The sequence below is a fragment of the Hoplias malabaricus genome, chromosome 18 (assembly GCF_029633855.1).
Source record: "Hoplias malabaricus isolate fHopMal1 chromosome 18, fHopMal1.hap1, whole genome shotgun sequence".
NCBI classification, from domain to species: Eukaryota; Metazoa; Chordata; class Actinopteri; order Characiformes; family Erythrinidae; genus Hoplias; species Hoplias malabaricus.
This window is the reverse complement of record NC_089817.1, coordinates 19,035,008-19,061,439: the sequence shown is the minus strand read 5'-3', so window position 1 is coordinate 19,061,439 and position 26,432 is coordinate 19,035,008. Positions and strand designations below refer to the sequence as shown.

Below are 26,432 nucleotides of genomic sequence, written 5' to 3'. Positions count from 1 at the left end.
TGTCCCTTTCTGATAAACGACGAATAATTTGAGCTACAGGGAACTGTGGATGCCTGACAAGTCTTTTCATCTGTCCCAAATAATTTTCAAATGGAAACCCAGATATTGTATCTAAATGGCCATGTTCTCTGACATCGTCTGCAAGGTGCACGAGACCGTGAACATTGTATGATATGTGCTGCATTCCATAGGTCTCACCAAAATGTGAAACAAAGGTCAGAAGCAAAGTTTTTGCAAAGTCGTTCAAGTCCTTACACAAAGATGGGTGGGCTAAGATAAACATGGCAGTGGAAAACAACATAAAGTTTTGGAAAAGGGCTGATGAAAGTACATTTCGCAGCACAACTGGTCCTGAATACAGCATGAATTGGCGCCACTCTGACGCTTTCCACCTAAATGTCTCATCCAGCCCCCTTGGTTTACGTGCAAATTTAGAGGGTATATTTTCCTTCAGTTGTTTAAGATTTTCTGACACTTTGTTTAGGTCCCTTGGTTGTAATCTACTTTTAAGGGGTCCGCTTGACCACAGCACCACTAATTTTTGCATCACCCCTAAACATGATAGATGCATATAATCATGTGGGAATTTTGATACCATGCCAATGCATGTATTTGTCAGAGGGGATGTTGTTGTGTGGTGCTCTTCATCAGTACACAACCTGAAATTTTCATCAGTCCTCTTTTGGGCATCTAGTTCAGGGAAAGCAATATTGTGATTGATTTGTCTGCCACGTGTCACACATTTATCACATCCATAATATCCAGTGTGGCCCTTTATGCCTTTAATAAATGCCCTAGCAGGTGCATCACATATTACTGATGAGACTGTTATGAAGAAGGTTTTACCCTTGAAATTAAATCCAGAATGTAAACTTTTTAACTCTTCCACAAGATTTTTTAGATATTCTTCTAAACATTTTGGCTTGCTAACCCCACTAAAATACCAATTACAAATGGTTTTGCAGACTTGTATCCTTTTAATAACCCTAGAATAGGCCAAAATTGAATATTGGAGCTTTTGAACAAAGGAAGCCCATCAAAGTTTAACTGTATCTTGAATACATGACCATTTTTTACATTTTTCCAGATCTGAGCTAGCATGTTGTTCAGTGAGTTCAGAATTCCAAAGTAGAAGAATATCCCTCCTTTAATTTGTGAGACCTGATAATTTGTCTTTGTTTTAAGCAAGGTCCTTGCATCTTTTGGTAGGTCGGGGTGCCAGGGTTTCAAAAGGACAAGCAGGGCTGAAAGTGCTACAAGCTTAATCCCAAATTCTACTGCCCAGTTTGCCAAAGACTGCGCTAGGTCAGGTTGCCACTCATGACTCTCAGGATCACTCATGTCATGCTCCCATGCATCCAAAAAAGGCTCAGCAACATCTTCCTCATTTTCAACATCATGCTGTCCCTCCTTGCAATGCTCAGTTTCAACACCATCACTCTCTCCAACCATGCACTCTGCAATTTCATCACCGTAACTCACTCTCTCCATAAAACTATCACCTAACACGTGGCCATCTAAAACATTTTCATTGCATTCATAGAAAACATCCTGCTCTTGATCCAGTTCCAAGAGCCGTTTTTTGACGCTTGTAGCAGCTTTTCTTCTTAGATTCGCAGACACCCAATACACTGGGTACTGTTCCTGCTCCATGGGTCTGTTATACACTTTAAAATGCACACATACACAAAAAAAATGTTTTAACATCTCTGATAAAATACTACTCTGATGTACAGTAGTGTTGTCAAAAATAGATATATATATCATATGTCTAGATATATATCATATATAGATATATATCGGTATATATATTGGTTTGTTATGTTAAAATGCAAACGATCCTTCAAAACAGTTCCAACTAAAGTTCCTTATTGGTTTTACACATGGAGGAGGGAAATGTAATTATCAGTGTATCGCACTGATTTTAGTCCTGTCCAAACCCATCATGTCAGTAATTTTTTACAGATTGACCACTCATGGGCCAATAAAGACTCAGGCCATTTACTTGCAATGAAAATATTCATATAAATTGTAAGTTATTAATTCCCTACACCATGTTGGTAATCTCATGGAAAAGGAAATTCTCCTCAAGCATGGAGGTGATCAAGTAGCCATTTGTGTGTTGATGTGAAAATAAGTGAAGCATGCTTCATAAACTGGGCATGTTGTAGAAGGCTGGTAAACCTCAAGTGTGGTATGATGCAACTTTTAAACACTGAAGCTTCTTTAATGGACCTCTTAAAGGAGCTGCATTTTTGGCAACTTTACTGAGAGTTCAGTCCCTTACACTCAGAAATACAGTTACTAAACTGTCACTTGAATGTGACAATTGTGTCAATTGAACACTTTATACAGTGTTACAGGGATGTGTAAAACAAGAAGGCCTTCACTCTGGATGTTTAAAATAACTAAGTCGAGACATCCATAGACCCCGGTGATGCGTATTTAAAGCCCGAAGAGTGACGCCCTCTGGGCTTATATGTGGAGGTAAGCCCGGCCTTCAGTCTGGATGTTTAAAATAACTAAGTCGAGACATCCATAGGCCCCGGTAATGCGTATTTAAAGCCCGAGGAGTGACGTCCTCTGGGCTTATATGTGGAGGTAAGCCCGGCCTTCACTCTGGATGTTTAAAATAACTAAGTCGAGACATCCGTAGACCCCGGTGATGCGTATTTAAAGCCCGAGGAGTGACACCCTCTGGGCTTATGTGGAGGTAAGCCCAGCCTTCACTCTGGATGTTTAAAATAACTAAGTTGAGACATCCATAGACCCCGGCGATGCGTATTTAAAGCCAGAGAAGTGACGCCCTCTGGGCTTATATGTGGAGGTAAGCCCGGCCTTCACTCTGGATGTTTAAAATAACTAAGTCCAGCTTTCCATTAGACCCCGGTGATGCGTATTTCAAGCCCGATAAGTGACTCACCTCTGGGCTAAGGTGGAGGTAAGCCCGGCCTTCACTCTGGATGTTTAAAATAACTAAGTCGAGACAACAGTCGAGGTGTTGCGAATTTAAAGCCCGAGGAGTGGCACACCTCTGGGCTAAGGGGATGGTTTGGGTTGCCTCTCCTCTGGAGGTCTAAAATGACTTCCATGACCTTAGCTCCAACCCCTCCTGGGGGGATTGGTTCTATATATGCCCGGAGAAGTGGCTGGTTTCCGGGGCCAAAAAAGCCAAATGGTCTCCTACTTCAATTCGACGGGTGCCTAAAGGTAGTTTACCCACCCCCGGGCACTGCCTAAGGTCGATAGGCCTCCGACCACTGCCCACTTGCGGGGCGGTGGAACGGGCCGCCCGCCGGCAAAGTTAACCTTTAACCACTGATCGTTACAGCCTTAATTCAGACAAGGTCGGTCGGACCTCGTAAAGTCTCCCTCTGGGAGGATCACCCAATCTCCACCCCCCCCTCTGTCTGCAATCGAAGCAAGTACCACACGGGAACACTTTGGTTGTAGATTAAGAAATAAATTTTATTTATTTCACACAAAACATAAGCCCAATTGGGTCGCAGAAACACGGAGTGAATCCCGGCTGGGTTGCGCTTTGAAGAGGTCCGGTTCAGGGCGCTTCGAGGGCGGAAAGATGGTTCTCACGAGCCCGCATCACATCGGCCGCAGAGAGGCCGGCTTGGTAGAAGGCCCAGGCAGTGATGTTGGAATGACACATGCTTGTAGTCACTCGAACTCGATCGTCGACCAGCAGGTTCGAAATCTGGAACAGAGACGAGGTGTCAGAAAAGTAGGAAGGCCGGGCCGGGTCAAGAGCCACATAAGTGCGACACTCACCTGATTCGAAACAGCCGTGCGGATGAGGTTGAAGGCCACCGCGCCTCCAAGGCCTGCATCTTGCCACGCGAGCCGAAGAAGGTTGTTTGCATTATGCGGCTGGTTCCCCCCCCCGGTCCAAGAACACGAACCCGTCCTGGGTCCCGTGTAAGTCAGTGAGAGCAGTCAACCAAGAGAGCTCGGTGGCGGACAACCCGATCGGAGCATCACCGAACGAGGCACTGGTCTTATGGTTGCGGACGTAGATCACAAAGCCGGCATCATCCGTGGCGCTGGCTTGCCTCAGCTCCTGCACGGTCATGTTGTGAAATACCACCGTCCAATGTCCTGTTAGCACGGACAACAGGCCGAGGAGGTAGCCCTGGAGCATCCGTAGTGGCGACAGGCGGCGGTGTCCCCCGCCTGGGCCTCTTCGATCAGCTGAGGGATTCGGGTCTTAGCGTGGCTTAGAAAGACCCTGAAATCCGACGGAGGTGGCAAGCGACTTAACTTGGCCCGCTTCACGCGTTGAATGTGGCCCAGAATCATGCGAGCAAGGTCCCTATTTGCCTTGGCGAAGGTCAAATGAATCCTCTGGAGCTCTTCGGGGCTGAGCCCAGAGACCTCCAGGCTGAAGGCGCCCACATGCGAGATGAATGAGTTGGCGCTGTGGAGATAGCACTTGACGGTGGTCGATGTGTATCCCAGCTTCTGCAGGCTCTGGACCCAAGTCAAGACTCTGGAGTGATGGACGAATGACAGGTCTGTGAATTCGCAGCCGGCCGGGGCGCAGTGAAGCAGGAATCGGACAACTTGGCCCCGTCGCTGGTAAGAGTTTTCAACGTCTGTCGGGGATTCGTCTGCCCTGAGGTAGAAGTCCTGGAACTCGTCTACCAAACGGCTGGCGTAGGTGTCCCGAAACCAATGCGGGACCACGAGCTGCTTCCCCCGGGAGGTTCGCCGTGCAAGCTCGGTTTCCGAATCTGTGCCCGAGGTGGATTCGGCAGGGGAAGGCTCCCTCGGTTGGTAGTCGCTGTCGACCGGCTCCGGCGTGGCTTGGCCCGTTGTGGCTGGGCCCGGCGAGGCAGGGTCCGGCGATGTAGGTTCCGGTGAGGCAGGGTCCGGGGAACAGGATCCCAAGGGCGGTGGAGAGTTCAACGGCTTAGCCTCTTGATGGCGACGCAGAAGGTGGATGGTGCGAAGGCGTCGAGCGGCAGAAAGTGCGATCCGAAGGGCAAGGCCATTGAGGGAATGCACCGAGCCCAGGTGATCAGCCGGCGAAGAGAGAGACGGCAAGCCGCAGAGAGGGCAGTCGAGCTGTGACGAATTCTCCCCGCTTCGGTCCAGTTCTCGGAGGAAGGCAATGTCGGCAGGTTCAAGGCGGTGGAAGATGGTGCAATGGAAAGTCAGATCCATAATGACTTGTTCGCAGAGCGGGCAGGAATCCGGCGTGGCTGGGTCCAGCGTGCTTGGGTCCGGCAGCGAGGCTGAATTCGGGGAACAGGATCCCGAGGGCGGTGGAGAGTTCAACAGCTTAGCCTCTTGCTGGCGACGCAGAAGGTGGATGGTGCGAAGGCATCGAGCGGCAGAAAGAGCGATCCGAAGGGCAAGGCCTTAGAGGGAATGTGCCGAGCCCAGGTGATCAGCCGGCGAAGAGAGAGACGGCAAACCGCAGAGAGGGCAGTCGAGCTGTGACGAATTCTCCCCGCTTCGGTCCAGTTCTTGGAGGAAGGCTACGTCGTCCAGTCCGAGTTGATGGAAGACGACAAGGTGAAAAGTCAGATCCGTGGCAATGGCTTGTTCGCAAAGCGGGCAGCTATCCATTGTGACAGAATGACGGCTCTTGGGAGAAGTCGACCCCCTTATATACCCCGGTTCGTCCATAATAAAAATAATGATGTGTAGGATTTCCAAACCTATTATGTGGTGATTTTAACAACATTACAGGCATGAATGACAGGATTGCAGACAGTAACTCAACTATTACAAGAGAAGGCAAGAACTGAAACGGGTATGTGAGAAATGCAGTTTAAAGGACTCATTTAGAGAGCTCTATCCTCTCGATGTTGGCTTTGCGTGTTTTGACTAAAACTCGTATATAGATATAATTTATGTTTCAAATATTATAAAAGTTTTGAGTTATAAAACTGAGTACTTAATGGAGTGATGGAAAATTAGGAAAAAGATTAATAATTGAGCATATGAAGAGTATAAAGATCCACTTATTCATAGGTCAGGCATGGGACATTTCCCCAGAGGCAAGAATATTGAGACATGTGACTGTAATAAACAAATAATATAGAAACATGTGATTGTAATAAACAAATAATATAGAGACATGAGATTGTTTTTTAACAAATGAGTTTTATGGCAAAAAATATTAAATTGGTCATGGTATGTGCAAAGGGATACCTGAGTTTATGACTCGGGCATGAACTCTGTAGAAAAAAAAGGAGAATGGCGTACGGAACAGCATGGGATTGCCTGGTACAGCATGATACGAGGTATTTTTTTAAAAACCTACACTCACATCATTAGGAGATAAGGGTAGCATTTTAATTGGGGTAAAAACATTTATTGGGAGATAATGGTAGCCTATGAAATGTAACTTAATTAAAAATAGGAGGACTGTTTTGTTTATAGTACTTTTCTTTTAAAAAAAAGTGTAGCTGTGGGCTCTTGACGTATTCTCTCTTTATTTATACATTCTTTATTTAATTTTCACTTATTGTTTTTATTTTGTTTAAAGCCAGAAGTGCACTGAAGGGAAGAGATTCCTTATTCTTAGTATTATTTTATTGTATTGTTCAACTTGAAAAACAGAATAAGTTTGAAACTGTTTACAGTATTTCCTGTGGTGTGTTAATCTTGTTGTATCATGGTTTGTCAGCCCTCTACATCAGGAGATTTCGTTTTAAGTTGTGTTGAGTGATATTTTTGCGCTCTGTTTATTTAAGAAAAACAGAATTGCACTGAAAGGAAGAACATTCCCTATTTTTTTTGCCACACTCCAGCACTTGGAACACAGGCGAACATGGTGAACTTTCCTGACCAACACACATCTCGTCATAACATGCACAGTAACACAAACATGCACACACACAAATAAATAAAATAATCACCCCAATGCAACCCAAAATCAAAGTCTCAAAGACAGAAAAAAACAAAGAAACTCTGAAAATTACATAAAATATGGAGAAGCAAGGCATGCTGGGAGCTCCCTAATGAGTCTCAGCTCCTCCCAGTACTTGGACATTTGTACTGCCCCTAATGGTTTGTGCTTAACAGTAAAATAATGTATTTTATACAGTAAAAAGATGTAAAAAAAATGTATTTTGGCTGATGAAAGTATTTAAGTATTTAACTATTGAAATAGTATTTCAATGTTACAGAAACTGTATTCAGATGTTTTAGAGTGTGATGGAATTTGTTTATTGAAATGATTCATAATCAGTAGAGGTATTTTTAATCAGCGATAACCATGTATGCTTGTGTAACTGAAATGGTTTTATTCCGCAATTCTCTATATGAACAGCAGGCTTGTGTGTGTGTGTGTGTGTGTGTGTGTGTGTGTGTGTGTTTGTGTGTGTGTGTGTGTGTTCTGGTAAACCCCACTGTATGGGGACAAAAAACTGTTTACACAGTCACGTCGTGGGGACCTCTTGCGGTATGGGGACCAAAAATCAGGTCCCCATAAGGAAAACCCTTTAACCCTTTTAAACGAATGTAGGAGCTGCCCATAGTGGCCCCGTGTGGTTTTTAGAGTTTCCCCGTAACACATGTTTATCCGTCAGTGTGAGTCTGTGATAGCGCCCCCTTATAGGTCCCCATTGTCATTGCACTCTATGCTCTGAAAACACACTTCTTACATATATGGTCGGGTACCGCCCACTTCCGGGTCCCCATTAGGAATGATTTCATCTGGACAGAAGACATTTTCAGTGTAAAACATGGCAATTAATTTGATGGACAAGAAAGAAGATTATTTGCAGGGGATGCCATCTAAGGAGCTAAGAGCAAGTGCAGAGGAGCGAAAGTAAAGCACAGGGTAAGCACATAAGCATTATAACCAGTTTTCAGAACTCAGATTTGGTTAGTTAGCTCTAATTAATTTTCAAGATCAGGTAGGCTCTGGACCCACCGCGACCCTGAACTGGATAAGCGGTTACAGATAATTAATGAATGAATAATGAATGAATAGTTAGCTATTTTTTACGAAATTTTCCAACTAGCTAGCTTTAGTAATATTATGACTAATACTATATAGTAGCACACAAATCAATGTGAAGGGGTTTATGTAAAATAAAGAGCCACTGCAATATATTTACCCTACAACATTGCCCTTGGTATATGGTTTAAGTGAGGGAGTGAAGACGAAGGGAGTGAAAAAAGAAGAAGAAAGTGAGGAGGGAGGGAGTGGACTGGGATTAAATAAACAAAAACAAACATCATAAATTTAATTTTAAAAATAGTGTTTCATATTTTAGTGTTAGTTTAAATGTAAACATTTGCAATTTAAACACATTTACAGACTTTTGATTTAAGTATTTAACAAGAAAAAAATATATAATATATATATTATATATTTTTGTTATATTTTATATAATATATATATTTTTTTCTTGTTAAATACTTAAATCAAAAGTCTGTAAATGTGTTTAAATTGCAAATGTTTACATTTAAACTAACACTAAAATATGAAACACTATTTTTCTGCGTGACTGCGGATTGTGTTGGAGGCTTTTAATTTGAATCAGCGCCGGACGACTGTCCCTTCACAATTAACCAGGGAGCTAGTTAGAGTTCTAAACCTCCGTCAGAGCACAGCGGGGCGGTGAGGTGCTGAAAGGTGTCCAGTAAGTGTCCACTGCCTCTGTTAAATACACTAAATAAAGAACAGTGGACTATTTAGGCGCTGTTTAGAACGGTATGACGCCTCAGGGATTTAAAGGCCAGCCCTGCTCCGAGCTCGAGGCTGAAAATGGCGCCCTGTTAACTCACTTTTTGTTCGAATTTTTCTGTTAAATACAAATTAAGGTGCAGTTATGTCGCGCCGTTTGAATAGTTAACACATAAAACTACAAACCTTTCCACGCTTACATTCAAAGAAATTAAACATAGAGCATATCAAGCATAGACATTTAAAGTAAGCTGTGCCCGTTTAAGGTGGAACGGAAGAATTCGAACCAAACGGGTTGATAGGACGCCATTTCAGCCTCGAGGTTTTATAAAGAAAAGCTGATATAAGTTTTACTTCAAGCAGCTATGGGCAATGAAACTGTGCTACCTTTAAAGCTAACGTTAGCTAGCATTGCACAAGATATTTAACAGTTTAGTTTCTGTTTTCTGAGTGGACAATGTTGATTATGTAATTCAGTTTCAGTGTCATTTATTTCACTACGCTTTTAAGAGCAAGAACAGAAACTTCCATAGTTTATTTCACAGCTATATGCTGAATAGATAGTGACCCTGAAGTGTTTAAGGCGGACATGATAGATAAGTCAGGAGCTAGACTATACAGCCATTAAAGGACAGAGGTGTCAGACCCTCAGGGTATGATTTCCATGCTGCAAGGTAGACACCCCCATGGGTTTTTAATAACACAATATCATATGACTTTGATGTTTTTGTTTTACATTTGATTCTCATCTGTTATTTAAAGGGGTTACAGTTGTTTTATGTTTCTATCTTTATAAGTAACGATGCCTGTAGAGGAGATGGATCATTTGGACGACTAGTTAATAATGGCCATGGACGTCCAAACTGCAGGATGAAGAAAATTGACCAGAATGGGAATGCACACCTTTGTTTTTTTTTGCCGGGAATGACATTAAAGGAGGAGACGACGTCACTTATGACTATGGAGGTGAAGACTGCCCGTGGCGAAAACAAGTATGTTGCATAGTACACAGTGTACCATATGACTCAATGTTGCACTATGTATTGAATGTATGAGACATTGTAGTTCAATGGATTCAAATTTGAAACTATTACAAATTTATAGTTTAATTAATCTTACACTTTCAATTAAATGCAATAAAAATTAAGACACTTAAAGAATTTCAATGAGGTGGTATAAGATTGTCTTAGGGGCTGATCACAGATTGCAACTTTAAGTGACACCGAGTTAAACAACAATCATCTAACACAGGAAACGCAACACAAACAGGGATTAGATCTGGGAACATCTGGCAACTGGACAGAGTGAACGCTGGTGCGTTTTGCTGCCACTGCTCGCTGGTAATTTTAAAACTTGTAGTTATCTAGCTTAGCGGTCTAAAGGACTTTGCGATTGTTCTTATCAGACAGTATCAACCATCGTCTTTTAACAAGATCAATGATTTACCCAACACCATTGACTGGAGTATACGGACTATTTCTTACCTGTTCTGCTCGGGCCATCAAGGCCCTCCTGCCTCTGCTCACCTGTCCAAGCTGCCCGACAATGTTAATCGGCAAGATTCATATCTGGTCGGTGCTTCTCTGGGCTCTTTTGGCATTGACTCATCAACCCTTGGTGGGTCTGCTGCACTACTCTGTTATCGAGCTTCTCCGGCTGCGTTTTCACCACCTGTCTGCACTTCTGCCGGCTTCATTACTGCCCCATCCGGACATAACTTGCCTGCCACGCTGGAGATATGTCCACTGCAGATCTCACCGAACTTATCACCAAGACACAACGAAAACAATAACATCCATCTGGTCCACTTCTCATCGACCCTCACGTCACACTTGCCGGGTCGCTGACCATAGTGTGCTAGCCCACCTAGCCCGGTCGGCTAACACTCCGGCCAAATGTGATAACTCCACCGTCAACTTCAGTCTGCTCAACATCCGCTCACTCATGAGCAAGGGACATCTCATTCAGCATCTCAGTTTACTACCCATCTCCTGTATCAACTCTGAACTTCCTCCTCCTGCTCATTCGTTCTCCTTCTTTCAGCTTCCTTCCACTTCAGAAATCTCAAATATCATCCGTAAGTCAAAGCCATCCACATGTCAGCTGGACCCTCTCCCCACAGTTTTGGTTAAAGCTTGTCTTCCTTCTCTAGTCTCTCTCATCTCTGCCATCATCCACTCCTCTTTTTCCACTGGAACTGTTCCTCCATCCTTTAAAACTGCTGTAATTACTTCAATTCTAAAAAAACCTGGTGCTGATCTTAACAATTTCAATCTCAAATTTACCCTTCATTTCCAAAAGTCTTGAGAAAATAGTAGGGTCTCAACTATATATTCTTCTATCTCAAAACAAACTGTATGAACAGTTCCAATCTGGCTTCCGCCCTCTCCATAGCACTGAAACTGCTCTGATAAAAATCACCAATGACCTCCTAATGGCAACTGATTCTGGTTTACTCTACATCCTCATCCTCCTGGACCTGAGTGCAGCATTTGAAACTATCTGTCGCCCCACACTCCTCAATAGACTATCCTCCATTGGTATCACTCAGATCCCTCTAAACTGGTTCAAATCATACCTCTCCAGCCGCACTCCTGTCACTTCAAGTGTGCCCCAGGGCTCCATCCTGGGGCCCCTCCTCTTCATCATTTATCTTCTTCTGCTTGGTCATATTTCAATATCAATATGGCCAACATCAATTTCCACTGTTACGCGGATGGCACCCAGCTCTACCTTGCCTGTAAGCCCACTTCCAACCTCCCTCCCCCCTCCCTTACTGACTGCTTAATGGAAATAAAATCTTGGCTTTCCCCAAATTTACTTAAACTCAACAACGATAAAACTGAGGTTCTTCTCATTGGTACTAAATCAACATTATCCAAAACTGACAGCTTTTCTCTTAACATTGACAATTGTTCTTTTCTCCCCTCCCCACAAGTAGAGAGTCTGGGTGTCATCCTCGACAGTACTCTTTCTTTTCAATCTCATATCAATAACATTACCCGGTCTGCCTATTTTCATCTTCGTAACATCAACCGTCTCCACCCTTCCCTTACTCCCCATACCACTGCCATCCTTGTCCACAGTCTTGTCACTTCCCACCTTGATTACTGCAACTCCCTCTTTTTGGGTATTACCCACAAATCTCTTCATAAGCTTCAACTGGTCCAGAACTCAGTTGCCCGTATCATCACTAGAACCCCCTCCATCCACCACATCACTCCTGTTTTGCAACAGCTCCACTGGCTTCTGGTCAAGTTACGCATTGATTACAAGATCCTTCTGTTAACATTCAAAGCCATCCACTATCTGTCTCCACCGTATCTTTCCAATCTCCTCCATGTTGTAACCCTCAGATCCTCCTCCATTCACTTGACTGTTCCCCCTGCCCGTCTCACTTCCATGGGAATTAAAGCTTTCAGCCGCTCTGCTCCCCAGCTTTGGAACAATTTACCCCCCGACATACGGAACATAAACTCACTCCCACAATTCAAGTCTTCACTCAAAACCCACCTGTTTTAAGATTGCATTTTCTTTAAAATGACTCAGTTGTATTGTTTATTTTTTCCCAATACTGTATACTTGTGTGTTTTTCGGTATTATTTATGTTTATTGTTTACTTTGTACTCTTAGTAAGGTGTCCTTGTGTGACAGAAAGGCACCTATGAAATAAAATGTATTATTATTATTAAACAGGAAATCAAAGTCACATATGTTTTCAGAAGCTACTGAAGGTTTGGTTAAATGTTAAAGAACACAGCAGTAATAATGACTTATTTTTCTAATATCTTTATAATAAATTTACATGTTACAAATTATGGTGGAAAAGTCTTAGTGTTTACAGACTAAATTACACAATAAATACTGCATCATATTGCATAGAATTAAGTAAATACAATCCCTATAAAATCAGAAGGCAAATTATTTATGAACAATGTGTTCACAGGTAACTGAAGAAACAACTGCCACTGGAGATGTTAAGAGCTCCAACCAGCCTGTATATTTAAAGGCTTAGACTGATGAGCACAACAGGAAAACTAACCAGCAGGTACCAGTGTCCAACCAGGAGCTATTCGTAATCAGTAAATGTTGTACTCAAATCTAAATTCATTTGAAAATTGATCTTAGATATGTTACATGACCAAGTGGTCAGTTTATTTGCATGTTATGCAGTATTGAGCTTGAATTGAGCATGTGTTTCTTCTGTTTTTTGTATTTTAACATATTGTCCTCATGATATGTGTTTTCAGTCGACCAGTATTGCAGCTAATAACATGGCAGAGGATGACTCCTGTCCCTCTCTCCACTCAGAGACCCAAATGCATGACGCTACTCGTCCAAACAACATTTCTTCACCGGTAAAATGACGTTAATCACTTCTGATGTAATTCTACAGCCTTTGTCATGTTTTTGTTATTTTTGTTGTTTTTTTAAGGCAGATAGAAAAAGGCAAGGAGCTTTTTGTGATGATTTTTAGTGTGAATTATTACACTAGTCAGTTTACGGTATTGCACCTGGAAGGGTAAAGGTAGAGGAATGAAGAGGGCAGATTTTATCCTCCACTGAGGCTATTTTCTTGGTAAATTGTCACTCTATTCTGGACACTTACGTCGTCCCCACAACACACTTTCATTCAATCTGTGTGTGAGTAGAATCTATGAGAGCTATAACACAGAATCGGTCCCCTTAAGGTATCGTATTGATGTGTGAGACAGGTCCCCATAAGGAACCATATTGTTGTGTGATGAAGGTCCCCACAAGGCCTGTTTTGTTCTCGAAGTGTGAATGCAGGCAGTGACGCTACTGTTGCACACCCCGCCGCCTCCTGCTCACAAATAAAACTAGTCATCCTTTGACTTCTCTCTGGTTATGTGGCCTTACTAAAAGCTTTCCATGAATCACCTGACCCAAGGCCTGGTCTTCCGCATTGTACTTGGCCAATCACATCCTTTAGATCTAATGAGCTCCTGGCTACCTGGACGGCCACTTTTGGATTCCACTTCCTTCCTGCTTTTATGATTTGCGCTGCTGCTTTTACCACTGCAACTTTCAATCCTGACAAAATCATCTCACGACTCACCTAAGCACATTTAAATTCTTCAACTAAACTTGAGTGGTAGCTTCAGTATCCCTCTCCAATACCATGCCACGCTACTTAAACACTGCGGCATCCCTAGCCACTTGGCCACCTAATACGAAGCAGTAAGCCAAACTGCAGACACCACAATTTCAGCTTTCCTGTCAAACACTATGCATCACTGCTATTAACAGCCTTCAGCAGTTCAGCTTTTAGTCCCACAACTTGTCCTGTATCGTTTAGCGCTGCACTATATCATCTACCTAAACTCTTTGTTGGTCTCTTCGGTACTGTAGGTCTGACACTCAGTCCTTTGTGTCTAATCCAAAGCTACACTGACCTGTAGTCCTCTGTGTCTAATCCACAGCCAGACTGACTTGCACTCTTCTGTGTGTCTAATCTACAGCCATACTAGCCCACAGTCATACTGACCTGCAGTCCTTCGTATCTAATCCACAGCCATACTGACCTGCACTCTTCTGTGTGTCTAATCCACAGCCAGACTGACCTGCAGTCCTTCCTGTCCAGCCCATAGCCACACTGACCCTCAGTCCTCTGTGTCTAATCCACAGCCATACTGACCTGCACTCTTCTGTGTGCTTAATTCAAAACTGTACAGATTCTCTCTGATCAGTGTCTAATCAAAAGCCATACTGACCCATATTTCTCTGTTTCTAATTCACAGGTATACAGACATGCACTCCTGTGCCTAAATGTCAGCTGTGCTCACCTGCAGTCTTCCATGTGTTAATTCACAGGTATACTGATCCATATTTCTCTTTGCATTTGATCAACATTGATACTCCATATTTTTTGCCATCTCTTATTCAACCATTATATCCAGCCACCAGTCTACAGCTCTATCTAGTCATATCTCTACAACTACTTGCAATTACAATTCTGATCTGACCTCTTTCAGGTACTGAAAGCCTCTTGGAAGAAGAAAACACTTTGGCAACAGACAGATGTACAGATAGCAGAAAGGACAATCTGTTCATCTCATCTTGTATTGTACCATCAAACTGTGAGAAGAACGTGACGCTCTTAAAAACTGAGGCTGGCAGAACCGGAAATTCTACCTTCATATATCAATTACAGTCTACAAAAGGAAATTTCAGAATAAATAGTGTGAAGATCACGAAGTATCTGGTATGGCATTTATTTGTTTACATACACGTCACAGGAACGCACACTGCACATGGCTGAAAAGTCTACTGAATGTAGTTCTTCATTTCCTAACTTTTAAAAAGCATTTGGATTTTACTTCAAATTGTTTTTAATAATAATTAAAATACCATGCATTTAAATGTAGCACTTTTTTTTGCTGTTTATTGTAAGAAGAATATCCTTTTATTTTTGCCAGGCACAGAGTTTAATTGTTGCTTGAAAATTTGAAAATTAAAAGGTGAATTCTGCTATTTAAATGTGAGTTTAATGTGCTGAAGTTAAATTAGTTGGTAGTAGTTTTATTGTAGTGTTAAGTGTCATGTGAGTAATGGTTAAAATCTGGTTAAAAATATTAAATTTCAGAAAGAGTTGTTCTCGCAGTAGAAAATAAAAGGTTTGCACATGGTGGAAACAATTTAGGCAGTAATTCACTACTCTTTCAATTATTTATCTTTCAATATTATCTTTAATAGATGTATTCCTATTAAATCAGTATTAATCAAAGCAAATTCTGCAATGTGATTAATATGATTACATGAGTGATGCATTCTATCACTAGCACCATTTGCTGACTTCATGCTACATTTCTACAAATGACCAACTAAGCAAATAAACTTAAAAGACATGTAACTATTGTTGCAAATATTGCAAATTTTCTTTCAATTTACAATTTTTTAATATTAAATATTTTAAAAAATGCTTTCTGATGCATTTGATATTTGAACAATGCATTATTCTTAGCATTTGCTATCTTAAAGCACGTGATTTTTCATTAATAACATTTTGTTACAAGGTCCCCACAAGTCAAATGGAAATCTGTGTGAATTATGCAAATAATATGTATATGAGGTCCCCATCAGTTATGTTGACTTGATATTTTTGAGGTCCCCATTTAGCACGATCAGAACAGATCAGAACAAATACTTCAACTTTTCTGAAGTTTAAAGACATGTATATGCTCACAAATCTATAGTTAGTGTACCTGATTTTTTTCATACCCCTAGGACCTTTAGAAAGGGTGGTCCCCACAAGTGATGTTCAAAAAGCTGGTCCCCATCAACCATGGAAACCAGTATGTGTGTGTGTGTGTGTTTCAAATAACAGCATATCAACACCTTCCGTTCAATCAACTCCTTTTGTCCGGGCCACATAGAGGAGATAACCGAAACCAAAAGAAAGTGAACAAATGGTAATTTGGCTTGTAGCCATACTGAGAACACAACACATCGGAATGTGATTGATAGCAAACAAATTGTAACTTCAAAGGGTGCCATGGGAATGATGGTGGGGGAATAACAGGTATAAAAGACTCTGGTTGAGAAACGGTCAGGGAGAGAGGAAAAGGTGCTACGCATAGCATTCTCATCAAAAAATTTGTTTTTTCATTTGATGCCAACTCAGAGACTCAGTTTTCTTATTTCTGTCATATTTTTCCACCACAATTTGGCGTAGTCGGCAGGATGAGCAACAGACTGCAGTGGAGGGAACTCGGACCGATGACGTCACGATAAGAGAGGTAACAATAAAGAAAAGAAAATAATTAAAAACAGTGAGTTAGAACTAAACAGACCTAGTTTGTCCATACTGCAGTCCCATCTACCTTCACTGGCTACCGCAGCCAAATCCCCCTTCTTTTAGTGACTTAGCCCCACCCTTCTCTTAATTGGACTAACCCAACTCTGGCAAAGGGGTAACAAAGTTACTTTAGTTTAGTTTGTAAGTATTTTTACTTATTTGCTTTTTCCCTTTCACAGGTTTCCCGGATCCAGCTCTTCCCTCCCGCTCTCTATATTTCACCGTGGGCCCTTCGGCTAGCACAAAGAGAGACAGGAAATTCGCCGCCAGGAACAGGACCTGAAACACAAGGTAAGTAATAATACCAGCATACATTCCTTAATGTAAATTCCAGTCTTGGTGATGGGGCCAATTCACTGACTTCATCACATTACCAATTGAATAAGTAGATAAAGGGAGGTGAGACGTTGTTTTTGGGGCTAAATCTCTTGGAGTCACTAAATCAAGTAAGAGAACAAGATGGGCTTCCAATTAACAGAAAAAAAATTATACTTTAACCTAAAGATTCACACAGATTCATCTTTTTAATCAGATGAGCCTGTGGATAAAATATTTTGGATTCCCAACTACTGGGAACCTCAGTGTGAAATATTTAAATAAGTTTAAGGACAGGGTGAAACAACCACCCGTGGGGTGCCCATGGGCGGTGATTAAACATTGTAAAAAAAAAAAAAAAAGAAAGGAAAAAAATAATAGAGAAAATATGTAACGCGCAGACAGAGGAAGATAGAAAAAAGGAGGGGGTAAAACTAAACTAGTGTCTCTCAGTCACAGCCGATCCTGACCTCAATGCCGCCTCGCCGAAAAGAACGGCACCAGAGAACAACCAAGCCACAGCAGCACCCAAGCAAGTGGCAGTGCAACCACCTCCACCATACAACCCACTGGAGCACCAGGCCATGGTGGACCCGCATCCAGTACCCAGATTGCAGATTGGCACCTATGTCAATCTGCAGTAGGAAATCGAAGTATTCTACAGAGAGCAGGGGGGGCCAGCTTTCACTCTCCACCCGAACCAAGACTTTAGGTGGAACTGAAGGGGGAGAACGATTCCTCCCGCCCTCTGGGAGCCCAACCAAGGACAGGTGATGGCCATACTCAAGAACCCAAGCGGCTCCTTCCCCATGGTAGAGGTGGTTGGTCCAGAAAAACCCCTGTTATTTGATACTGGATACTGGACTGAAAAGGACATGATTGATGCTGCCTCTGGTCTGTCCGACCCCCTACAAGTAGGGGGACGGAAGTTCGGAGAAGAATTGGAGGATTTTTGCAAGTGATGTCGCCTGACTGAGAACAAGATAAGGAAAAAAAGAAAGAAAGAAAATAAAAAGGCGGGCAGACACTTTGGATCAAGCAAGTTGACGATGGGACAGCAAGTTGACGACAGAAAACGGCAAGTTGATGATGGCACAGCAAGTTGCGACCCTCCCCACCAACGTTTCACATGGAGGAGGCAGAGGAAGAGTGTTTGCAGGCAACATGCCAGCTTTCCAGCCAAATGTGGACCAGGTTGACACGGGGGTGAATCGATGTTACAGTTGTGGCAAACATGGGCATTTTGTCAGGGACTGCCCAGAACAGTATACTTAGGAGGACGGAAGGCCAGAAGCAACACAACGGAAAGTGACAGGCGGTGGAGGGGCAGGACGGTGAAATGGGACCCACTGACACAGTGAAAAGGGAAGTACCCTCTTCTTCTCCCTATTTTTCCTTAGTGCAACAAATTACAACATTCCCATTAAGTATGCCTAAAATAACTCTAACTGTAGAGGGTAAAACCTTAACATTTCTGGTAGACAGAGGGGTAGGCCATTCAGTAATCAGAACTAATGAATTTTATTGTGAAACACAAAAAGGAAAATCTCAAGCATTAATGGGAGTAGGGGGAGAAGTGGTTAGAGAGAAGGTGTCTGTTCCCCCAATGTTCTTTAGAGGGGAAAACTTTTTCACATTGCTTTCTGATGTCTTCTGTTTTTTGCTGGCCAGAGATTTAATGTGTAAACCGGGGTGTACTCTGATCAGCTCCCCTGAGGGGTTACAACCATGCATGGTACAAGTAGCGTCAGGAGTTCCGGGGTACACATACATGTGGCGCTGTGTTGATGAACGGGGGGAAATTTAAGTCATTTTCCGTCAGAAGCTGAGAAAATGGTGTTAAATCTTTTGCAGTGGAAAAAGGGCAATTTACATTGCACCTCACATATTAGCCAAGGCCCTGAAAATTATGAAAAACATTTTCTCACATCAGGGACAGAACCCCATGTCAATTACAGCACTCATATGGAGCGATAAAATGGCGACTGCGCTAATTTCACTAACAAATCAGCAGGATGCGTTATTCACAGTAGGAAATTCATACCCCAACATCTCCCTGGCCAGCTTTAAACCTACCCTCCCATGGCATAATATCGGGCCATGGGCCTTGTGGGTGGCCAGGGCTAATGATGGGGCTGATACAGAGTGCTCTAACATGCAGTACAACTCCTCCACGAAAACGTGGAAGTGCTCTTTTCAGTACAGGCTGAGAGCGGAGCGAACAGTGGAGCTGTTTGGCCCTCCCCCACTGGCCACAACACTCACAGAAGAAGAGCAACTGCTTGCTTCACTTCCTCCTCAGCTGTGGGCTTCTAATAATTATGATGTGGGACTAATTAAAAACTGTGAACCAGTATCCATCACACCAAAATCCACTTATAGGCCTAAACATCATCAATACCCTTCTGAACCCTGAAGCCTTAGAGGGTATAAAACTGTTTTTTTTTAAAATTTCTTCTAAAAAATAGCCTGGCGGTTTAAAAATAGTGGAGGTTTGTTCAGGATCTACAGGCAGTAAATGCTGCAGTTCAAGCTTAACAATCTTAAGTACCAAACGCTCACACTATTTTGTCTCGGATACCCACAGAAAAATGCATTTTTCAGTGTACCGGTACATCCCAATAACAGGTTTTGTTTCGCTTTCTCCTTTGAGAGGAAAGCATATACTTTCACACGGATTTGTCAAGTCTTTTGTGAGTCTGCCACATTCTCACTGCAGGTCACAGACGTACAGGGGTTGGACAATGAAACTAAACACCTGGTTTTAGACCACAATAATTTATTAGTATGATGTAGGGCCTCCATTTGTGGCCAATACAGCGTCAATTCATTTTGGGAATGGCATACACTAGTCCTGAACACTGGTCAGAGGGATTTTAAGCCATTCTTCTTGCAGGAAAGTGGCCAGGTCACTACGTGATGCTGGTGGAGGAAAACGTTTCCTGACTCGCTCCTCCAAAACACCCCAAAGTGGCTCAATAATATTTAGATCTCGTGACTGTGCAGGCCATGGGAGATGTTCAACTTCACTTTCATGTTCATCAAACCAATCTTTCACCAGTCTTGCTGTGTGTATTGGTGCATTGTCATCCTGATACATGGCACCACCTTCAGTATACAATGTTTGAACCATTGGATGCACATGGTCCTCCAGAATGGTTCGGAAGTCCTTGGCAGTGACGCGCCCATCTAGCACAAGTATTGGGCCAAGGGAATGCCATGATATGACAGCCCAAACCATCACTGATTCACCCCCATGCTTCACTCTGGGCATGCAACAGTCTGGGTGGTAAGCTTCTTTGGGGCTTCTCCACACCGTAACTCTCAAGGATGTTGGGAAAACAGTAAAGGTGGACTCATCAGAGAACAATACATGTTTCACATTTTCCACAGCCCAAGATTTGCGCTCCTTGTACCATTGAAACCGACGTTTGGCATTGGCATGAGTGACCAAAGGATTGGCTATAGCAGCCTGGCCGTGTATATTGACCCTGTGGAGCTCCCGACGGATAGTTCTGGTGGAAACAGGAGAGTTAAGGTGCACATTTAATTCTGCCGTGATTTGGGCAGCCATGGTTTTATGTTTTTGGATACAATTAATCCTGTTGGATGTGTTTCGTCCTTCTTGGTGGTATGCTAACATTAACGTGGATACCGTGGCTCTTGATACATCACAAAGACTTGCTGTCTTGGTCACAGATGCACCAGGAATACGTGCACCAACAATTTTTCCTCTTTTGAACTCTAGTATGTCACCCATAATGTTGAGTGCATTGCAATATTTTGAGCAAAACTTGTGTTCTTACTGCTAATTGAACCTTCACACTCTGCTCTTACTGGTGAAATGTGCAATTAATGAAGATTGGCCACCAGGCTGGTTCAATTTAGCCATGAAACCTCCCACATTGGGCGGCACGGTGGCGCAGCAGGTAGTGTCGCAGTCACACAGCTCCAGGGGCCTGGAGGTTGTGGGTTCGATTCCCGCTCCGGGTGACTGTCTGTGAGGAGTTGGTGTGTTCTCCCCGTGTCCGCGTGGGTTTCCTCCGGGTGCTCCGGTTTCCTCCCACAGTCCAAAAACACACGTTGCAGATGGATTGGCGACTCGAAAGTGTCCGTAGGTGTGAGTGAATGTGTGTGTGTCTGTGTTGCCCTGTGAAGGACTGGCGTCCCCTCCAGGGTGTATTCCCGCCTTGCGCCCAATGATTCCAGGTAGGCTCTGGACCCCCCGCGACCCTAAAAATTGGATAAGCGGTTACAGATAATGGATGGATGGATGGACCTCCCACATTAAATTGATGTATGTCAGCAGACAGAATTCAGGCAATTTGCCAAAATTTCAAAACCCATGACAAAGAAGCATTTATTTTTTTTTTTTTTTTGAATGTGTTCTTACTGTCGTACATTCATTCCATCTTATGCTGAAAAAGAAGGTCCCCTGAGGGACATCATCCCAAATAAGGGAACACGCACTTCAAGACAGCAGTGGACAGAACAGGCAAAGGAGACTTTCACACAACTTAACGTTGCATTACATGCCAGCTTTAGGCATACCTAACCCAACTTAGCCCTTTGGCCAGATGGAGAAGGCTAAGGGAGTGTACATGACATCAGTTCTCACTCAAAAACATGGGGATAAGTTACGCTCACTGGCGTACTTCTCCAGAAAATTAGACCCCGTAGCTCAGGGTCTACCAGTGTGTCTAAAGTCAGTGGCAGCAGCTGAGACACTCTCAAGGTCCCACACTCATTTTACAAGATCAAAAGGTTGCACACCACTCAGCACAGTGAGAGGTTTTTGTTTTGATGAAGTGGCTGCGCTATCACACAGCCCTGTTAGACATGCCCAATGTCACAGAGCAGCGTTGCAGCACTTCGGACCCAGCCTCACTTTTGCCCACCCCAAAAGATGGGGAACCACATGATTGCCAGTTGCTACACACATGCACAGCCCTGGTCACCGCCACACAACTTCCTGTAACAGATCATGAGAAACCCACCCTGTGGGATATTCAATCCACTGCCACTGGAGCAGAGAGTGGTCCAAATCATGGTGCATTAAGCAAAGCAATGTATGGGTACAATGAACAGACCAAGGGTAAATAGCTATTGCTCATGGGAGAGGTCACATGAGCAAAGGGGGATAATGAATATGATAGCTAGGCATTGGTATGCACCTGGACTCTACACTCACCCAAAATTTTTGTTCAGCATGCCTCACATGTGCACAAAACACACACTGGCAAACACAACCCCTGTCACAACAACATGTTGGTCACCCTCCAGCGACAGAGCCATTCCAACATTGGCAGATTGGCTAGCGCTGGGCTGGTAGAAAGGGTTAATGGAAGTATTAAAAATGGTCTTGCAAAAATTGACACAACAAACAGGTCTTAATTGGGTTAAATGCCTCCCTCTAGTACTCTGGCAAAGCTGGACCAGACCACTGAAAAGGGAAATGTCCACCTTCACTTAATAATCAGTTGCTTGACCACTCTCTCACAATGTATTGCGTCTCATTATATGAGTGTCTAAGCAGGCGAAGGCAGTGCTACCGCAACCAGCTAACCAGCCCTTCCACGACCACAAGCCAGGTGACTGGGTGCTGATACGAGACCTCCGCAGACGAAGGTGGAACCAACCCAAGTGGACTGGACCCCACCAGGTGCTCCTAGTGACCCACTCGGCCGTGAAAGTGGAACGATGGGGGACATGGGTACACCATACTCACTGCAAGAAAGCTCCAACTCACCTGAAGACTTAAGAGTGATAATGATGGTCAAACCCAAATAGCTAATGATGATGACAGTAGGACTGGGCTGTCTGCTGGCCATCATAGGCACATTGGATTGCTGAAGTTAATCTGTAAAAATGATTGATTAGAATCAAAGTAGAATCAGTAGAGGTATTTTTAATCAGCAATAACCATGTATGCTTGTGTAACTGAAATTGTTTTATTCCTCAATTATCTATATGAACAGCAGGCTTATGTGTGTGTGTGTGTTTCAAATAACAGCATATCGACACGAGGAAAAGGTGCTACGCGTAGCATTCTCTTCAAATAAATTGTTCTTTCATTTGATGCAGATTCAGAGACTCAGTTTTTTAATTTCTGTCATAATTTTCCACCACAAGAGTTTACAGTTATTTACTGTCATGGTTTTACAGTTTTCCACCATAAAATTCAGTTTTTTTACAGTGTAGGAATGCCTATGAGAAAATAAATATTTGACAAGAAAAAATGACTCAATTCTTACTGAAATTACAGCACATTAATGTTGCTCTATATGTGACGCTATAAGTGGAGAAGAAGTTCTAGAAGCAATAGACAGCTTAAATATAAGGAAATCACCAGGACCTGACGGTGTACCTGCAAAATTTTATAAAATCTGTGGATTTGTTGGATTATTGGAGAAATGTTTTAATGAAGTGATTGAGAAAGGTAAATTAACAGGACAGGACTAAGAGAATAACAAACTTGAACGGCCGAGATGGGTTTATTCCAGGAAGCGTAGTCAGGGAAAGTGTGGGTCACACTGGGGAAGCCGAGTCCAGAGATTATCCAAGGGGTTAGGTGACAGACGGATCCTAGGGGGGGTCGAAACACAAGAAGACTGAGAGGAAAAATTAAATGCTCAGTAAGTCTCATGAGAAAACAATACTTTGCAAGGAAGAGAGGGGAGAGAGGAAACTTAAAGGCTGCACAAGGGGAGTGGCTGATGAGGTGCGGGTGTAACTGATTAATTCTCAGGTGAGCTGGAGCGTGAGTGGTTCGTAACAGTACCCTCCTCCCGACAGGCAGCTCCCGATGCCCTAGAATGCCCTCCCCTTGGTCTACCTCGCTTTCTAGGTGCTGGACGGTCTGGGTGATCTGCAAGAAAGTCGTTGATGAGTGCAGGGTCCAAGATATCCCCAGCAGGACCCAGCATTGCTCCTCTGGGCTATAACCCTCCCAGTTCACGAGGTTTTGGAGGTGTCCATTTTGTCTGCGGGAGTCCAGTAATGTCCGCACTATGTATGCGGGTTGACCTCCGACGTCCAGGGGTGGAGGAGAGTGGAGAACGGTTCCACCTGCAGAAATAGGACTGTAGAACACAGGTTTCTATAAGGAAACATGGAAGATAGGATTCATTTTATATCGGGGTGGTAGTTGTAGCCGGTAGGACACAGGGTTGACCTATCGTAGTACCTTGAAAGGGCCGATGTACCGTGAATTGAGTTTCTTACAAGGTAGTTTAAGATTCATGTCGTGTGTGGATAGCCCGACACGCTGACCGGGGTGAAATACCAGGGTGGGATTACGGCGATGGTTGGCGTAGTCCTGCTGAGTTCGGATTGCTCATCTCAGGTGGACATGTGCCATCTCCCATGTCCTGCTACTATTGCAAAACCATTCGTCAAGTGCTGGGATGTCCGTGGGTGTGTCCTCCCAAAGGAACAGGGCTGGTTGATAACCATATACAACCACCCACAGATAAATGTATTCAACGGATTAATAAAATGTGTGTGCGGTTTGTATGGGGTGCCACTAGATAGGTGACAAAAAGAGAGGTCTTGTATAAATCAAAACAACTGGGGGTTTTGGGCGCAGTAGATGTGGGTTTAAAATTAAAAATGCTTTTTGTAAAAATGTTGTACAGGCTATGAAAAGAATACAGCCCGGCAATGTAACAACATGGACCAAAAAAGAGGAAGGGCCAGACATGGCATTCCTTATTTCAAGTTAATTTACAGAGATTTTATTGAAAAATATAAGCAATTAAACCTTGACTGAGTATCTCTTACAAGCAAAAGTATTTATAATAATGTAGTGTATGTTGTGTATACACCGTGATATATATAAATATATATATTATATATATTTATATATTGTGTTTGTAGCGTTTGACCTTATTCAAACTCTTATGATTACTGATGTTTGACTAATGATAATAATTATTAATTTTATGACTTAAATAATTAAGACATTAACAAGTAGTTAGAGAATGAATACTGTCCTCACTACGTGAGTTTTTCAGGATTTTCAGACTTTTAGTCTGGAAGTTTTCAGGCTGGGTCAGCATGGAGTTAGTCACTCGCGGGTCGAGTCGCCTCGGGCGTACTCAGAGCGTGGTGACGCAGACGACAGGATTCCCTCTGGCTCACTGTCCTGAGTAGGAGTTCCAACCATATGGACGTTTTGGACGAAAAGTTTCGCTGGTTCTTGCAGATCCAGAACTGAAAATCGAGTCAATAGGCTTATACTTACGATTTTCTTCTATCTCTGCGGTGTTTCTTACTCTGGCCACGAATAAGTTTCACCTGCTTTGATCAGTCGTGAGATTAAACTTAGATTGGGTCTAAGAGTGAGGTCCTTTCAGAGTCTTTGTTTTGTCGGCGTAAGGGAGAAGAAGAGCGTCGCGCTTGGAGAAATTGAGCGCAACATGGGGATGTCGCCGGAAAGCGGCCGAAGAGGAAGCGAGAGAGAGTTGAGAGCGTAAGTCGGAAGTTAGAGAGAGTCGGAAGTCAGAGAGAGCAAGAAATGAGTCGGGCACTCTCTTTTCAAAGGTGGCGCGGTCACGCCCAATTGGGAGGTGTCCTTCCTTTGATTGGATCCTGGGTCTGAGGCTCACGTGACTGGTTTCACGTTTCAGAGAGAGAGAGAGGAAAGATTCACGTATACACAAAAATTACTTATACATGTTTGTGATATAGCACCATGAGTGTCCTGGATTATTAATATCAAACATCTACGTATATATATCTTGGGCATTTTATGATTACATCCCACTACAATATTATGCTAGAAGATACTAATTCGTTTTCTTAATCAGAGACAGAAACTTTCTTTCATGATTGAAACAATAATACACATCACTTCATTGGTTGGTAGACGTTCATCTGAGGACAACAAAAGGGGTTGACATTAATACATATTTGCATAAAACATGTTCATAAACACTCGTTGCGCTCGGTATGCATTTAGGAGTCAACAGGGCGAAACGCGATTTCGCAATTGTCCACTTGGGGCCGCTGTTGGTTCATGCTGTTCGTCCTGTGCGGATGGGTTAACAGGAGTTCAGACCGAGGTCAGTCAGTTTTTGCCATCTGTTGATTTCCACACGAGATAAGGTTTCGCCATCTTGACGTCGAGGGTCATAAACTGGGTTCGTTAATTCCATTCTCTCACTTTGTTTTATCTCCTTCTTACCTAAAAGCATAATAAACTGGCTTGTTATCTTTCATTCATGGAGGAGATGAGGGGGTCATGGACAGGCGTCCTGGTCAGTCCTTTGATGCAGACCTTATGTGTGTGTGTGAGGGGATGTGTGTGTGTGGGGGAGTGCAGAGTCTTTGCACACACGCAGTCTGTGGAATGCAGGGTCCTGTCCCAAACAAAATCCTTATTAGAGTGGAGAGTTCCCCACTCAGAACCTTTCATTTCTTTATTTGATCTATACTCCACTACAATAAAATAAATGAACACATCTATGGAGGTAAATTTCAGCACAAGCACCTAAACCCTACAGAGAGTAAAAGTTTAATAAAAAATCTCCAAACTAAAGACAAAATGTTCGAGATGTGATGTGGTTGATAAGTGTTGGTAGATTAGCACCGAGATGTGTCGTTAAATGGAACTGTTATGTGACTACAACAATT

At 43.1% G+C, this 26,432-nt stretch overlaps 1 long non-coding RNA gene across 1 annotated transcript; it reads left to right on the top strand.

Annotated features, from left to right (window-relative positions):
- Nucleotides 1–8,540: 8,540 nt before the first annotated feature.
- On the top strand, nucleotides 8,541–23,023 carry LOC136674252 (uncharacterized). Its single transcript, XR_010796028.1, has 9 exons — nucleotides 8,541–8,618; nucleotides 9,460–9,654; nucleotides 12,609–12,710; nucleotides 12,913–13,020; nucleotides 14,425–14,497; nucleotides 14,659–14,888; nucleotides 16,359–16,422; nucleotides 16,661–16,772; nucleotides 17,250–23,023. It is a non-coding gene; the product is annotated as an uncharacterized lncRNA (long non-coding RNA).
- Nucleotides 23,024–26,432: the final 3,409 nt, after the last annotated feature.